This window comes from Athene cunicularia (assembly GCF_003259725.1).
Source record: "Athene cunicularia isolate RWA chromosome 1 unlocalized genomic scaffold, athCun1 chr1_part1, whole genome shotgun sequence".
In the NCBI taxonomy this organism is placed as follows: Eukaryota; Metazoa; Chordata; class Aves; order Strigiformes; family Strigidae; genus Athene; species Athene cunicularia.
This window is the reverse complement of record NW_020799091.1, coordinates 66,002,169-66,019,946: the sequence shown is the minus strand read 5'-3', so window position 1 is coordinate 66,019,946 and position 17,778 is coordinate 66,002,169. Positions and strand designations below refer to the sequence as shown.

General features: G+C 43.9%; 1 long non-coding RNA gene across 1 annotated transcript in view; it reads right to left on the bottom strand.

The window, feature by feature from the left end:
- Positions 1-2,139: 2,139 nt before the first annotated feature.
- The window catches only part of LOC113485540, a 23,037-nt gene continuing 7,398 nt past the window's right edge, over positions 2,140-17,778 (bottom strand). The window contains exons 2-3 of the long non-coding RNA XR_003399444.1: positions 5,165-5,289; positions 2,140-2,863 (exon numbers count right to left, since the gene is read on the bottom strand). This is a non-coding gene — a long non-coding RNA (uncharacterized LOC113485540). The remainder of the gene's footprint in view (positions 2,864-5,164; positions 5,290-17,778) is intronic.

Here is a 17,778-nt window from a genome sequence, read left to right as displayed (position 1 = left end):
TGTTACACTTAAATCATACACGTTTTGCTGACTTGGAAGTTGGTACTGCATTTCAAAGACTAACTTGCTAAGCTTGATTGATGTCCTTTATCTTTTGATGTTTAAGAAGCTTTCCTTTCCAAAGTCTCCCTTTCTTTCAAGGCACTTCAATGGAAGTCATCTCTTGCCCACCTTCAGAACTGCACTTAGCATCCTTCTGTTCTCCCTGATGTATTCTCTTGACTAGAAGCAGATCATAAATTTGCCCTAATTTATGATCTGGTGTTTTTCCTTTTCTTTCAATTCTGCCATTTTCTGAGACATTTATTTCACTCTAAAGTAACTATATAAAGAATCTACTGGGTTATGTTCATCCCTCTGAAGTAAACTATGGTGGTCTACCACTGCAATAAGGACATTAAAAGTATCAGCTGGAAGCAGAATCAACTGATTTTTTTTTTTTTTTTTCTCTTAAACTGCTACTACTTACTTGTTCAAATGCAAAAAAGTGTGTTTAAAAATAAAGTGAAAGGTCAAACTCTGACCTTGTCTTCTGTGGGAACTGCACTGCTGTGGTGCTTAAGATCATGTTCTAGATATAATTCCACAATAGGAAAAAGAGCATTTTTGTTTTGGCTTTGAGGGGAGGGGGCAGCAATAGCTACAGGGTAAAAGACCCAGTTATGTCTTGTTTGGAGGCTTTAAAACAAACCATATCACCAGTGACAGTTCTGGGGCTTGTGTATCACTTCATTTTTGTATTTCTTTTCTTCTAGCTTTTTGTCACCAAAGGTGCTTGCAGGAAAAGAGGATTATTATTAACTTAAAGAGGTCATCTGCTCCTCATTCGTCTCTCTCTCTCCTCGAGTCATTATTTTCTGTTTGTGACATCAAAATTGTTGCTGTGGAAGTGTTTATCATCTCAAAAATAGAAGAACATTACGTCATTCAGGAAAATAACAGCAGGAGCTGAGGAACTTTTAAAGATGCTCTGATTTTTATTTTTTATTTTCTTAAATTCTGATTTGAACTGTGTTTCCCTGAATAAATTAATTTGGCAGGCAATAGGCCTCCTACCTATCATGTCCCTTGCTAGCATGTATAACTTCCTAGAACTTTCATGTTTCAATATGAGATGATCAGCAATGGCTCAAGATTTAAACTTCCAAATAAGGGTTAATCATGAAAATATAACTAGGTTCTCAGTCACAGATTTGCTGGCAACATCCTCTGTTGATTGTGACCCCTGCCAAGTTGGGATAAAGATTTATTAATTCCATTCTGCTGATGGTCCTCTGGAGCACCTAGGGCACATCATGTCTTCTCTTGATGCTCAGCTTAGCTGTGGGGAATAGGAAAGGTTTGGACAAGATGCCATGCTTGGTGTTTCTCCTCCTTCTGGAGGTCAGAAATTGGCTACAGCAGGACAGGAAAAGGTGGACAAGAGGAAAAGCTGATCTGTGTAGAACTGAGCAACCTTGTGAGTGTTGGGGTCATCTCGCTGGTCCTCAGACTCAGAACTGAGATGATCTCCAGGTTAGTAATGAGAGTCAAATCAAGAGTTAATGGGAATTTTGCCTCCTGAGGTAACACAGGGTGCAGTCCACCCTGGAAGATCACCTGGGCTTTTCCCTCTGACAGACTTCTTACTCTGTCATGGTCCTAGGACATTATGACCCTTTTTGCTACATTTCTCTGGTCCTTTGAGGTAGTTGTTGTGTGCTTTATTTCTGTATCAAAGAATTAAGTTTGTCATGGATTAATGAAGTGTTTTGCAGCAAAGCAAAGAAGGGGTGTGGATCCTTCCATTATATGGTTGCCTATGACTGCCAAAGATTGGATTTAATAACTCAACAGGCTTCTTTCAGTTGCATTACTGATACTAGTTGTTCAGGCTGAGCTCACAGGAGAATCTGGGCTATTGTCCTGACCATGCTTTACCTGCATTCAGGCTTGGGTTGGAAGCAGGATTCTTGTAATGAGCTCTGAAAGTCATGAGTTAACCAGAGGAAGGAGCTTAGGGGAGCAGTCTACTGCTTGAAGTCCACAGCCCTCATTGATTTGAAGCCTTTTGACTTGAATCCCATACTCTTCTTCTGAACTTGCTTTTTTAGAGAAAGGCTTTCTCATTTGCCATGCATCAATGGAGTCTCCTTGCATATCACAGTCCTAAACTTGCCTGAGGGCTCTGGATGCCTTAATCATGAAACAATAGTTCAAGAACCAAGAGGAAAGACTTTTGACAGACACAGCAATCCTGCAGACCCAGTCCCCTCCTTATTCAGTGTACCAGTTTGCTGCTGAACGTGTTGCAGTATGACTCCTTCACGCCTTTTCTTCTGGGCTTTTGGACGCCTCTGCACGGTGTTCTTATCTCCACCTCCTTGCTCCTGCTCATCTGTTTGTCACGTCTCTTTCATCAAGTGGGATCATGCAGTCTCTCAGACAGTGGACATGTAGAGGCTATGGGTGTAGCATCCTCACCCCACAGACATTTAATGAATCTGCATGGCTGCATTACCATCCCAGCCAGGAGGTATTACCCTGGCACGGGAAATGGAGAGCAAATGATCAGGGTAGATGCAGGGGCTGAAGCAAAGGTATCCAAGCAGCTCTTCAAGACATCATCATGGATTCACATGGCCTAAGGGTCTGAATGCAGCATTAACTATGACAGACCAGATGTGCCTACTGCATGGCACCCCCAGTGCCTCTTAGCACCTCAGTGGCTTTTCTGAAGGGGACAACACAGGTGACTCTGGTACAGGCTTCTCAAGCCAGCTCCATGGACAGTCTACAGAAGATGGAATGATCTACACTGGTCCCATGGTAATGAGCCCTGCTTAACTTCTGGAATGAGTTGTTATAAGCAAGGAAGCCACCCCTGCGTACAAAACAAGAGAAGAAAATATGAGGCAAAATGTTGTTACAGCAATTTTAGAGGCCTGCCTTAGAGAAATCTTGGTAGAAAAAGCAGCAACTAAATTCACACAGGATAATGGGAAATAGAAGATCTAGAAAATAACAATTGTTATGTAGAGATAAGGAGATGATGGTGGACGTGATTTAACAATAGGAATTTTATCCTCATCTTTTTATTTAATAAAATAGCTGATTACATTCTCTTTCGTATGAAAAGTAAAACAAACAACTGAGAAGCAGGGAATGATAAATTGTTAGCTGCCTATTTAAAAACACAGGAGCTGCAAAGAGTTATTCCAAAGGCATTTTTTTCATCTTGCTCACTAATTCGTAACTCAAGTGGAATAGCTAATGAATTTGAGACATTCTGAAATGTACAAGCGCATTTTCCAGCATCTCCTGTAATTGATCACTCTACAGGGAGATGATTAATTTATCAAAATTAGAAATTCTTGATAGGGCTGTTTCACAGTTCCTCTACCTTTAGAGAGAAAAACAAAACAACAAATTAAACAAAAGGGAGAATTTCTCCAAAATTATTACTCCCCAGACAAATAAGATTGAACCTATCATGGTAATGGATTTATTTTGGGCTTGGTGAGGAAGTTGGTGAGCTCAAAAGGTAAGCAGCGTACATAGATATCAGTGCCCAGAAACTGTATCAGCTCTCAATCTGGAGCGTTGCTAAATTATCAGTGCCAGGTCTTAACACTTTTTCCTGAACCGTTCAGCAACACCTTGAAGCACCAGCTTAATTTTGAACTTGTTGGCTCACTAATTAACAGCTGAGGTGCAGTTTCACCAAACATGTGGCAGCAGGTATTGGACATCTGACTAGCTGCCCCCTTTGAACGTTGATGTCACCCTCAGGAGGTGCTGGTGGTCATGGTCCCCGCAGCAGCCCCTGCCGGGAGAAGTGACTTTTCTCCTTCCCTACCCCAGCAAAGTGGAAGCCAGTGGGCCTGAGGCTACCGAGGATGACTACAGGGCTCTGCCATTTCACAAGCTCCAGCAGCCACTAGGTGCATATTCACTTACAAAACCTGATATCTTCATGGATGCTTATCTGGAGCTCAGCACGATGGGACCCCAAGTTTGGGGCTTTTGAGTACTCCTACAATGCAAATATTAGATTCATAAAAATAAGAACAGGAAAATAAACTAAACAAAAGCTTGGTTCAAACTCTGTTGAAATCAGTGATTTTTTTCTTTTGGACCCGTTAGGACTTTGATTTGGCTCTTGAGAAAAATTATTCTTTCCCATGAAAAAAACACTAAAAGTATGTTTGTTGTTCCTGTGTTCAAGTATGAGACTCTTCCACACTTTCTCTGCATAATGAGGAATTATAGACTTATTCCTAACCAGTTAACAGCAAGGAGTGAAGAACAGATCCTACACACTAGGTGTTATTGGGGAGATAATGAAACCCAGATGACATTTCAGGAAGAACTTTGAAATCCGTTTTCCTTAGATAAGCTATCATCTGCTCTCTAAGCAAAATTGTTGTGACTATATTTTTTTCCCCTTGGTTTTCATTAACACAACCATTTGCATAAAAAACAAGATTCTTGTTTCTGAAAAGTTCATATTCTCCTGCTGCTTGTTCTCCCCCCTGAAGTTTTCATTCTGTTAGCAACCTGATAAATCACTTCCACTAAACTCAATTATGGTATCACCAACATGGCTTTATCGCTTTGAGTGATAAGGAATAAGCAGCAAGCACAGCCACAAAACCTGCAGGAATACAGATTATGTTTCCATGTCATTTGCTCCATTAACAGCTTGTATGGCATGTTTGAAAGAAAAGAACAAAAAGAAGACATGATAGAAAGAGATTATATTCTTTTTTGTCCCTTAGATGCTTACAGCTGAGGTAATGCATAGATTATGAGCCTTGGATAGGGCCTTCTGAGACCAATGGAGGACTTTCATCAGCTTTGGTGAGTTTCAGATAGAACTATACATTTGGAGTGAAGCAGAGTGCCACTGTGTAATCAACACTGACAAAAATTGAAAATTAAAAAGGGAAGCGAGAAGAGAAGAAAGGCTGCATGCATTTTTGCTGACTTGGATATGAAGGTTCACAGCAGACTCCACTGAAGCCGAAACAGATCTATATCTAAATGAAAATAAGGAAACCACTATATCTGAATGAGATTTTGCTGATCCTGTCTAATTAACCTGGTAAATGTTCAGGTACTTCAGTAATTAAACTTTAACTTTAGAAGCTAAATTGCTTCTGAATATGCTGCTGGGATTTACCTTTGGCATGGAGATCAACAGTGTTCTTGTCTTCTACACTGCAAGAGCCTGGGGCATCATTATGACAGCCAGAATTATAGTTCAAGGCACCACCAGAAAAATTTGAAGACTATAGTCAAGAAGACCTGTAGAAGAAAAAACAATTCAAGAATTTTAACCAGCAAAATTTCATCTAATATTTAAATCATTAAGTGTTATGATCAACATGTGCTGTAAAATAAAATGCACTGTGGGAAAGTTAGTGGACAAAACTATGGTGATAACGACAACTGACTGAGAATGGATAATGTATGGTTAATAATCCCCATCCAAAATATGTTTACATATTTCTAAAATAGAGTCAAATTGTAGCTTGGAAAATATCGATAGTACCTATAAGGCAGAAGAGTCTGTCTCAGGGAGGCTGTGAGAGTGGTTATGAATAAGCTTGTCGACATGACTTTCCAGGGCAATGCTGCATGAGAAGAGGGGCATCAAATAGAAGTAGGCATGTTGCCATGCCTCTATGTAGCACGTGCAAAACTACTTCTGGGGTGAGATGCCCAGTTACGGGGTCCATGCTGCACAGAGGATGCGGAAGTACTGTGGAGAGTCCACGGGAGGACAGTCAGGTGACCCTCCTCAGCCTGGACACCAAGCCTGGACACCAAGCCTTCCCAGGTGTGACTTCAGGTAGACAGGCTGGCTTTCTTACCAAGGAGGAAGCTGGATGGTGACTTATGTTTTTAGGCACAGAAAAATCTATCTGATAAGAGAACAGTGGGGTGGTATGAAGTTGCAGACAAGAGGATAACAAGATCTGGCGAGTAGAAATTGAAGTCAGATGATTTCAACCTTGACACAAGATGTAATTTCCTACTGCTAAAGTTAATGGGATGTTGGAGTGCCTGAACAGGGAAGGAGGTCAGGTCCATTCACAACTACACTAGGCACCTCTGTCAGTTTATGGTAACACATGCTCTTTACAAAATGCTGCTCTCTTAAAATCAACTGCACATAATCTGTACAAAATCATGGAGGGGCCAGGAGGCAAGAGGGTGCAAGCTGCAGGGTATCAGGTGCAGAAGTGAATTTAAGGCAGAGGAGATTCTGGCACAGACACATTCATATTATTTGCACTGCTGCGGATGGTTGCACAGATGAAAAGATGGTGATTCCCCTGTCTGTTGTGTCCTTGCTCCACAGAGAAGCTGGGGCTCTGTGGCTGGGTAGTGCTAGCCTGTACTGCTGAGGCCATTAGTGCAACCAACCTTCCTGCATACAGGCTTCGTGCAGCTGTCCAAGGGGCTCTGGGGGAATATGTTTGTCCTGTCAATGCATGCCTATTGGATATGCATTTCAGACAAAGGCAGAAAGAAGATATTTAACTCCAACTGGGCACAATAAATTGGAACAGGATAGATCACAGCACACCAAGGCAATCATTTGGTGCTGGGAGACGGTATCAAGACCTCTTTTACCTTTTATTTAGCCTATTACCAGATGAAGAATTAGATCAGACTAAACCCTTGGGTAACATCTGCTAGTGTCCACCATGGTGAGCACGGATCGCCTGCCAGCATGGTGTTCCACAGGCTCCGGGCCACGCTGTCTCCTGCCACCCACCCCTGCCTGGCAGAAGCACAGCCTCGTCCCTTGGCTGCTGGAGTTCAAGCTTTGCTTGTGTCTCCAAAGAGGAGATGGCCAACATGATGTGGTACCATGGAGGGGTCAGCGTGAGCTTCCTGGCCTTTGGCTGCCTGAACACTGAGCAGAAATGAGAAGCTGTTGGTTGGGGACTGAGCTCTTCTAGCTTCCTGCTGAGCCTGTCTGCAGCCCTTTAATTAGGGGAAACTAATTACATATAACAGAGGAAAAGAGTCTGTCAAGTAGTATGGGAGAAACTCCTTTTGATTCAGCAGAAAACATTTTAACCTGAGGTGTCCTGTAGGCAGTAGGTGCAGATAGGAAGCCAGCATGACTGAGAGCGGGATGCATTGTCTTTTCAGCAACATCTCCCCTCCACTGGGGATGTGTCCTATTTGGACAGTGGCCGAAAGGCAGGAGATGAAAGGCTGCTGAGGCTGAGGTTTTGTACCAGCTAGCAGCACTCCACCTTCCTGCTGCATCAAAGGGGTGGCAGCAGGCTGCTGGGACACATTTAGGTTGGTGTTGGACCAGAAGGAGGCTTAGGACATGCATGTCTTGACTTATTTCCTTATCAAAGGATTTCAGCTGAGCTTTCTAGAAGAAGCTGGCACAGGCTGAGCACAGCACAGCCCCTCTGACATCTAGGAGGAACTGAGCTCCTTAGTTTCTGAACCTCTTTGAAAATCCCAAACTTCCTCCCCCTCCTGCCCCTGCGGGGCTGGGACCGACTCAGGGTGCTTGCTTGTGACTTATTTCATAATGTAGTTAAATAAGTGGAATATCACAGAACTTAAACTTGCTAAACTCCAACGACTAGTGTAATGTGGAGTTTGAAGAGCTGGCGATTGCAAATAGTTAACAAGTGCTTACAGTGCCTCATGATAGTTGCTGGCACTAAGACAAGGGCAGTAAAAAGTGGATTAGATGAAGATAAATGTGAGACACAGGCAGAAACAAGTACTCCAGCAGATGTGTGTGGAAATTAATGGGGTGGTGATAATAACAAATTCTGATTCGCCACACAGTAATGTGTCTCTTGATAATTGGTTTCCAGTAGAATACCAACCGGGCATGCAGGAGACAGAAACATAAATGGGGTGACATCTCCGCATTGCCAATGCATTGGGTAGACACTAAATAGCTCAAAAATGGTAAGAGGAAAAGTTGAGTTTCTTTCATCCCCTGCAGCCTAACCCCCTCAAAATTTTATTTTCTGGATCTGTGACCCAGTCTCTTGACAAATAAATTTGCAGGGGTATCAGGGCAAGATATCTCCCAACATGAACACAGGGCTGGTGGTCAGGAGATCTTGGTCACGTTCCAACTACTGCCGCATACATCCTGTCTGACACGGGGTGGAGGGTCACTACCGACCCCACATGTCTGCTCATCTACTGAACTGGGATGTGAAAGTTCCCACACAACACAATACTTTGCCAGATGCGTTGTTGAACTTCATGTGTTTATGTTTGTGAAGAGAAAATAGGATGAAAGACATTACAGAAAGGCAAGATATGATTTGTTATGATTTAAAAGCCATTCTGGTTTAGCAGTGCTACTTTCAAATATTTGCACCCTGAAGGCATTTCCATAGGACTCAAGCTCAACTTTTGTTTTCCGGTCCCATATTTTAAAGAAGCAGAGTGGCTTCTAAACCCTTTCTTTGGAAATGGGTCTATGATGTTGCCCGCTGCAGCCTGAGTGACTGCAGGGACCGAGCTGTGGCCCCACAGACACGGAGGTATGAAAAGCAGTCTCTGAGCTCGCCTCTCCTCCCTGTACGTACAGACGTGCTTCCTCCCCTGCCTTCATCCTGCACATTCATCCTCGCAGATGCGTGCAATGAAGGTGGCGCAAACCTGGCCAGGGCTTCAGCTGTGTCCGTTCCCTGGTGCCTGGGAGGAACTAGAAGGCAGGGAATGAGTGGCAGGGGAAGTTGAGAGGAGGGGGCTGTTTTGTGTTTCCCATGCTAGATGCATAAGCAGCATGCCTGGAGTGCAGTGTCAGGGTGTAGGTCTGTAATGCAATTTTGTTGGCAAGAAAATCATTCAGAAGGGTCCCATTTCTCCATCCTCTGCATCACAGTTTGCTGCTGCCTGGATTCTGTGGATAAAACTGGGCAGCAGCTCTGTCCACTGAGTCCTTGGGAAGCTCTAGCTTAAAAATAGTGAATGGAGGTTTTTCTTCGCTTGCTTTGCTTTGAGGAAGGTTTGGGTTTTTTTAGTTGGGGTCATTTTGGTGAATCTGTTCACAGAGCAGTGCTGTAAACATGTTTCCCAGCACAGTGGATGTTGGGGAGGTGACATTCAGCTTACAGAGGACCTGGCTGGCCAAGCTGGGGCTGCCCTGATGCCCATTTTGCCAATGTGCCTGGAGTTCAGGCTGTAGCAGGGGAGGGAGGGGAGGTGGATGGGAAGCCCTGAGGCTGGCATCACACTGAGGGGAACTGTGAGAAGAACCCACCTCATCACTGGTACTTGGTATTTCTGCTCAGGTGCCTGGAGTGAGATTGATGGGAATAAATCCTGTGGGACCTCTCTGAGCACGTGCTAAAATCCAGTCATTTGCAAAGAGCAGGGGATACTAAAGAAAATGGAAAATATAGATTTCTGTCTTACATTCTAAAGTAAATGTGATGTTTTTCACTCCCAGAGAAGGCAGCAAGTACCTCCCTGCTCAAAGGACGGTATTCCTTGCCGAGTGCTCTGGCCGCATGTGACAGTGCTGCTCAAATACTCTGTCCCCTGGCACCTCTTTCCCAGCCTCTCCACCTTCAGCCACATCAGCCTGGGCTCCCTGGCCTCAGGCTCAGCAGCTGAGCGTGATGGTGAAAGCCCCCGAAAACAGTGAGCAGGGACCTGCCAGCTCCAGACTACTGACAATGTAGCCCAACTAAACGTGACTAATTTCCCAGTCATTGCTTCTTGTGCGCATGACCTGTTAAAAGGATTAAATTAAAAGAATTCCCAGAGCTAATCTAGTGATGATATGATGAGAGACAGGAGCTCAAGCATATCCCAGAGGTGGCTGATCATGTTTCCTAGGATGTATTATTTATGTGGCCATCTGCTTTAGACAAGTGTTGAAGTCTGAAGGGGAGGAGGATTTTGATGGAATTTACTCATTTAACTGGGACAGGGGGTACTGTGGGTTTCTCCCCCTGAAAAAAACAAAACAAAACAAAACAAAAAAAACCAAACACTGCTGTAGTTATTTATGGAATAAAGCTGGCAGCAGGGTACCTGTGTACTGATGCCTTCAACAAAATGCTGCTCAGGTCTGAGAGCTTGCGCATGTCCTCACAGAAGGGGCTGTTCATATGGTGGTCCGTTAGTAAAAGGGAGAGAGGTACAAATGTGTTCCAATCTGAGTTACTGGTACTGTGAAATACAGGGGTATAAACAGAGCTGTGGCTGGAATGTGAGAAGGCAGGGGGAGCTGCCAAAAGAGACAGAGTACACAGGAGAACAGGAAGAATTTCCCCAAAATATCTGATTTAATTACTGTGTAGTTCAGTAACTGCAGGATTTGTTTACCAGTATTATAGGCAACATGAAGCAAAATCACAAATGTAAAAAAAGAAACTGTCTCTCTTTCTGATTTGGGCTGACATGCTATTTAAATAATATGGGTCAAGAAATCTGAAATAAAATATCTTCATGAACAGGATTTGTTTTCCTTCCTTTCTTGCCCATCTCCTGTGGTGCTAAAAGCAGCCACCTTCTGCTGACATTTTCCCATCACAGTTGCATCATCAGATTTCTAAATATTGAAGCTTCCTCAGGCTAATGTCTAAGCCTTTCTTAGTGATTAGAATGAAATTCCTCCCAAAGCTTTAGTTGAGAAGGTTCTACTAAACCTTTATGTAGAAATATGCTGGAAGCTACCTGTCAGTTTGCTGCCCATTTTCCAGTAATTCAGACTAATGACTAGTCAACCCCCCCCCCTTTTTTTTTTCTTCCTTTTGCATCTGTCTAGAAGTAGCTTTCTGCTCCAGTTATTGGCTTAATAACACAAGGCTATCTACTGAGGCAAAATTCTCACCCAGTCTTACCCGATTTGTCTCATGACTGGTTTATAATCCCTATTTTATTAGTTATTAGGAAAAAAACATCTGAGCAACTGGTTGTACTGTTCAAAGATTTGTACTTCTAAATTGGGGTATTGCTTAAGAGCTGTTCTCCTGGACTCTGGACCTATGCAGGAAAGTTTTGATTACAAAACATTCAGTTATAGTCACAGAAAATAAGAAAGTCGGCTGCCTACAAAATCATAAATAATTTTCTGCAGAGTTTTTGCTTAGCTGAAATTGCAGCTTCTGTATTATGGAAGGTTTCTCCCAGAGTTGCTACCTACATGTGTTTTATCCAGACAGGCAGGGAATTAGGTTTCTGTCTGATAGGCAACTCATTGTATCATCCACGTGCCTAATGTTCAGGCTGGGGAATGCAGCCTGTGGAAGGAACCTGCATCAGGCCATACACTGGGACCATTCTCACTTGCCAGGTTCGCTGTGCTGTCTTTCCAATGCAGCTGGCCCCTGCAAGCCGTTTCACCACCCCCCCTCGGCTGTGGCATGCCGAGGTGCCCACCGTCAGGCTCTTCTGGCCAGGGGACAGTGCTGCAGGACGTGGCAAGCTGGGAGGAGGGAGCAGTGAAGCTCCCCCAGGAGAGGCCTTCAGTCGCATCAGCATAACCAGTTATCTGTGAGGGCCTGAGGCAAAGGGTTGGGTGCCCTCAGCATCCCCTGCTCTGTGGCACACGGGCAGTAAGGGTCAGTGTCTCTTGCGTGTTGCCATAAGGTACCACAAGGGGAACCCCTTGGCACGTGCTTCACTGTCTAAATACCCAGCAAGGTGTGCGAAGACAGAAACCTGCATGAAGGTTAGCACATAGGGACATGCACTATCTTCTTGCTTCAAAAGTTGGAGTTAGCAAGATGATAAAAAGCAGCCAAGTCCCTTTTTGTTCCCACTGATGCTAGTGGTAGATTTGTCTCTTCTCCTCCCAGCCCAAAAGCCTCATGAAGACTGTATGTTTCTCCTGAAATGTCTCTGGTTGTCAGCCCTTCACATGCTGCAAGGAAGTGACTCACAAGGGACAAGACATTTGGGCAGGACAGAGGGACACGGATTTTCAAGCTCTTGCAGGACACAATAGTGGAGAAGCTGGCATCAAGTGGCTTTTGAGCAGGTATCTCTGCAGAGACTTCATTTTTCAGCAAACCAGGCAGAAGAGTCATGAGAGCTTAAGGAGTACCTATGAGCAAAAGGCATCATGCCTCCCTATGTGTTTGTACAGCCCTTATCATGAAGTGTCTGGCTGTTGGCACCACATAATTAAATTAGGGGTAAATCCAGTCTGCCTGATTTCACCGTCCTTAGCTGCTGCCATAGCTACATCGCCATGCTGAGTGGCAGTGTTTCCTCAGTTGCCTCTTTTGATTGGGATAATGTTCTGCCAGGCAGCTGGAACAATCTCACCCCTTGCTGCTGTTCAAAGGAGAGCCCTGTCACTTGAGTTCAGCTGCCCATTTCCATGGTACCTCCCTAGTCCCATGTCATATGCTTGTTGGGAACGTCACTGTGCTTGGCTCACAAAGCCAGCTAGGAGAGCAGCCCACCTCTGTTGCTGCTGGGTTAGTATTCTGCTGGATTATTCTTCTGGTTTAGTGAGATAAACTGGCTGGGTGAAGAGACATGCTGTTGGAACCCATGTGTCACTGCTTAGTGAGAGCAGCTCCTGGAAGGGATGAAGGGAGAAGAGAGGGTGTTTGAGGTGGTGAAACATCAGGGTGACTCAATCTCATCTAACTTGGTCCTCATCCTTGCCTCGTGCCCTCCTGTCCGCTCATCCAGTCAGTGACAGGGTGGATCAGGAGATCAGATGAAGTGATGGGGAAGTTGTTTCTCTTTTCTCCCATAGGGTACTTGCAGCCAAACCCCCTTCCCTGATTTGGATCGCTCTGTGGCTGTATTCATGGGAGTAAGTGCTGCATACATGGTTATTATGATGAGTAAGCACTGACATTTCCTGTGGAGTCAGCAAAAGAAAAGAAAAGCTTTTGGAGGCTTCCAGGTTCCTGTTCCTTTAGGCTTAATTGCCTAGGCTAGGTGGACTGGATTTTGCACAGTAAACAGAAAGCCACAGTAGTGGTATTTTTGAGGTCTGCATGATCATGTTATTTCCAAGTGGCGGCAGTAAATACAGTCTCGCTTCTCAGTACATGAATGTGGACGTGTGGCTGGTTGTCTGGAGGTAAGCCCTGCATGGAGTATCTGGGCCCTTATGGACTGCGTACAGCTGCTTCGCCACTGTATGTCCAGATACGTGCCGTGGCCATGAATATTCACCCCCGTGTGCCAGATATCCTGAGGAATGATCCAAAGGGTACATCCACTTCTACTGAACGCCTGGATATGTGTTTTGTCTTAGCAGTTCTGGCACTAAAAGTGCATAATGTGCCTCAAAAATGCAGCTGTAACTGCATCAAAAGTTTCTTTAAACTGACTGTGAATTCCTTGGGCCATTTGCAACATTGCTGAGTTGTCCAACTGAAAACCAGAGCGCTTTAATATGCAGGTGCCACACTAATTATCTGTCCCTGACTAGTTTCAGATTCAAATAAATTATTTTGATATTACTGACATCCATCCTCTTTATTTCTCCTGGATTATCCACAACAAGAGGAAAAAAAAAACCCACTGTTCCTGGCAAAAAAAAGCATCGTTTTGCTGCTGCAGGCTTGCATGGTTTTGAGCAGAGCTGGCATTTACCAGGAGTAGGGGTCTTTACGAAATGCAGCCTTGTTTCCTGCAGTCAGGTGAGCCTGCCGGTCACGGCTTCTCCCTCTGCCACCCCTGCTGACCCTGGGGGTGCCAGCCCTCCATGCACCCCCTGGGTGCCGGGCCTCAGCTCTGCTGCACCAGCGCATACCAGCTCCCAACACCTGCAAGAAATTAAGAGAGCACTAACATACTCCCTGGAGCCGGTCGCTCAACGTACATCCAACACAAAAGCCCGAATTCCTTTCACATGAGAACACGGGTACATCTGCTTGCAATCATCTTTCTCCAGGCAGCCGGCCTGATTAAGCAGAAATGTGATTCTCCACACTTGGTCCAAGGAGCGCTCAGCAGACGCCTGCAGCCGAGGGGCTGGGATTCGGGAGAGGTGGAATAAACGCGCCTTTCACGCCCGGCATCCCCGGCAGTCCTGCGGCTCCCGTCCTCACAGCCTTGGTCGTTTCTTGCCCTGCTCGCAGGAGGCGAGACAGGCTGCAATAAAGAGAAACTTGTTCTGTGGCAGGAAAGGTCATTTCTTCTGGCCAGGCATTTGGGAAGGAGACAGGAAGCGTATTATTTTAAAGGTAAAATGATAAAGTATTTGTTTGTTGGAGGAAGGGGAGGAATGTCAAAAACATGTCAGCGTTCTTTAGAAAAAAATGATTGTGGTATCTTACTCCTGCTCTGACAACTGCGGGGTGTCGTACAGAAATGTAAAGAAATGTTTTAGCCTTCAGCGGTCTGTAGTGTCATGCAGGGTATCTTCCTTGCTGGAAGGATGCTCTTTGTCTGTCTGTGCACGTGCGTGTGTGGGCACATGGGCGTGCGAATGTGCACTCTGTGGTGGAGGAAATGGCTGAAAATACGAGCAGTGAGTGGACATAGAGGGATATTAGCAGAGTCTCTGGTAATGCTATTGTTTGTTTCTTAATATTTTCTTTATTTCAGCTGACCAGCGAGGAAACAATTAAAAATCACTGCTTTAATGAAAGTTGCGGTTTGTAGCACAGATGTGTTATGGCTTATGTACTTTTGTAGTTTTGTCATATTCCGTTTCAGAACTTGCCTTTCATGCTGCTACACAAGAAGACTGAAGAAGTAATTTATAGGTGCAATTAACAATGCCGTGTTTGGGGAATAAAGTGAAAGTATTTTTAACAAACGCAATCTTGACAATTGAGTAGCTCAGCTTCACTGTGATTCCTGCAAGCAAGATGAAGGCAGCAGCCACAGCATACTTTTAATTCTCAAATCTGATCATCATTTAATATGTTTGTAAAGGCTAGATTTCCCCCCCTCCCGTGAGTGCTTTTTACCACCTCATAGTCCAGGTAACCCAAGGACTTAAGCCAGGTCTGCAGAAGGCTTACTTTGCCGGTGCAGCCGAGCAGTTGTAGGCGCAGTGCTTCCAGGGCATGCGTGTCCCACCCAACTGCATCCCTCCAGTTGGACTGCTTAAAATGTCAGAAGTGACAATTCACCTGCCTAATGCAGCCGTGCGGGAAAATGCTGTGCCAGTAGGCTGGGCAGGGGGACCTGGGCCAAGGCAGCCTGCTTTGTGCTTGCTGTTTGGAGGCACATGGTTAAATCAGGCACAGGCTTCTCCTAAACTCTTTGAACTGAACTCTTGCCAAGGCCTGCCAAGGTCTTATTTTAGGCCCAGCTCTATTCTTGGCCTCAGAAAAATGCCTAATAGAGAGGAGAGCTCTCCTGAATAAGTCTGTCTCTGGGCGTTTTTTGGAATCTAGCTGGTTTAGGGAAGTTCTTATTATAAGGGTAGGGCGGAAGAACATTGTCTCTTTAACAAATGCAGGGAACAGTGATGGACAGACACTGTTTTAAACACATTTATCATGCAGGGGTCTATTCACTTGTCTGAATGTTTGACCATTGCAGTTTATTCACCTGCATTCATGTACACATGAAGAATTTTACAGTGACAGTAGAATGACTTATGCTAGTACGTGAAGGTTCAAAGGGAAACATCTGCCATTAAAAAAACAGTAGGAAAAACCATTTATTTAGCACAGACTAAAATACAGAAATGTTTGCATGCTGTGTTTGGCTTGACTTACTATGGGCAAGACTTAATGATGTACAGAAGGGCTGTCTGAAAGAAACTGTGTGGTGTCTGATATTTTCTGGAGCTTCTGCCCTGAATGTTCATTTGGACATAGCAACACGCTGACACTCTGTGATAAATCCATTTGGGTATTATTTAGAGGTCTCATACTCAATGTCTTTTTTTAATATGGCTTCATTCCCTGTGAATGTTAATGCAGATACATGGAGATGAGAAGCTCCCCAATGACAGACACAGATGGGATGCCTTTAAGGCTGTGTCAACAGCCTCTGAAAATATTGATCGCCAAGTGTCGTTACTGAGGAAAGACACTGAAGCCTTTGGAACCAAACAGTTAGCAAAGCGTGGATCAAACCTGTATTTTCAGTTATAGGAGGGATAAGCCCTTATGTCAGTCCATCCCTATGGCAGGCAGCCAGCCAGATGGTTGGGTCTTAGTGTAGTGATGGGAAAATGCACACCTTTGTTACTCTGCTTTGTGACAGCTGTGCTTGCAGAGAATATTCTTACCAGTCACCATACAGCTTTCATCCTCAGGACGATGCACAAGCACAAGTCTTTAACTTCTGGGAGTAAATGTAATTTGTCAAGACTTTGCAGAGTCAGGTACCACTCTTGCCCCTTGGTTGTCCTGATCTGTTAGGCTACCAGCCTTTGCCTGCTCTGCTGCTTACCTGCAGCCCCTCTGCTCCTCGTAGCATCAGCCATTGTCCTTTTACACATATTGCCTGAAGCCACTGTTGTGCACTTGATGGGAAAATGGTAACGGTTAGGTTGAAGGGAAGTTGGCTTTGGCTGACATTTTTGTATAAATTTGGAGCAATCAGTTTTGTACGTGATTTGTAAATGTACAAGCTCCACGTTACCACCTGTCTTTTCCTTCCTTTCACATCCAAGGGAGATGCATTTGTTTCAAGGCTAGAAGACATCACTCTGGGCTGACCACCTCTATAATTCATGTCCTCTGACACCCCTGTAGAAACTCATGTTTCAGTATCAAGAAGAGTACTTGTGACAGAGACTGTCTTTTTAGCAAGAAAACCCCCTTCCACTTGCCTTTAGATCCACATAGTCCAAGACAATCCTTCTGAAGTCGTTCCAGTGTTGTCCAAGAAAAATGTCTTATACTTTCCACGTGCTTGTTAACACCTATCTGATATTTTCCCTCAGAAGTTAGACTCTGAGCCCATTACACATCCAATTAGGTTATAGGCACTCCAGAAGGGAGGCTGCGCCACTACCTGCACATGCATCACCTGTGCACAGAATTGAAATATTAGTAAACAAAATATACATGTTTTATAATTGTAATTGTTCTTGTCTTACACTCAGCCTCAGATCATTTTGGATAATTCATTCCTGAAGCTGCTCACCTAGAATGGAAAGGGAAAAGGCAGATACATTTTCCAATATATTGCTATGCATAGAATGTGCTTAGATCTTTGAATAATATTCCTGGATCATATTGTTTATTTACATACAAGATTTTAGTTCTCTGTGTGTGTGAGCTTATTTTAAAATGAAAATATGTGATGTTTAAGTGGAAACCAAAGATTAATATGAAAAAGAAACCTCTGATGAAATAAGAAGAGGTGGAATTTGTCTAGAATGAAACCAAAATGAAGGCATTCTGTCAGCTTTGGTTTTACTTGTTTCTTTTTTTAGCCTAGCCCGGAGTTGTCTCGCAGGGAAATCAATCTGTGCCTTGGGCAGCGGGATCTCTTTATGGCTAGGGGAGACTGATTGATTGTTTCACATATTGAGACTGTAGGTTTGATGAGAACTGTATAGGAGTGGTGACAGTAGTGGAGATTTGAGGGGTTTTAGATTCTTTACTAAAATATATACTTTACAGCACATGCTTCTTTTTTTTCAGATAAAAGTCCTCCCTCTGCTATGTATTTATCTCTTTTTTCTGCTGTGTATTTGTCTCCTTCTCTTTAAACATTTCATTAAGGTTTGTTTTAAGTAAAAAATAAATTAATAAATCCTGTAAGATTAGTATTATGGAAAAGCTTTTCCATAGGTATATTAGGTATATTTAATTTCTTTGTAATGATTGAGTGATTTGGTTATATTGGGCTTTTTTTTTTTTTTTTTTTTTTTTTTTTGAAAAA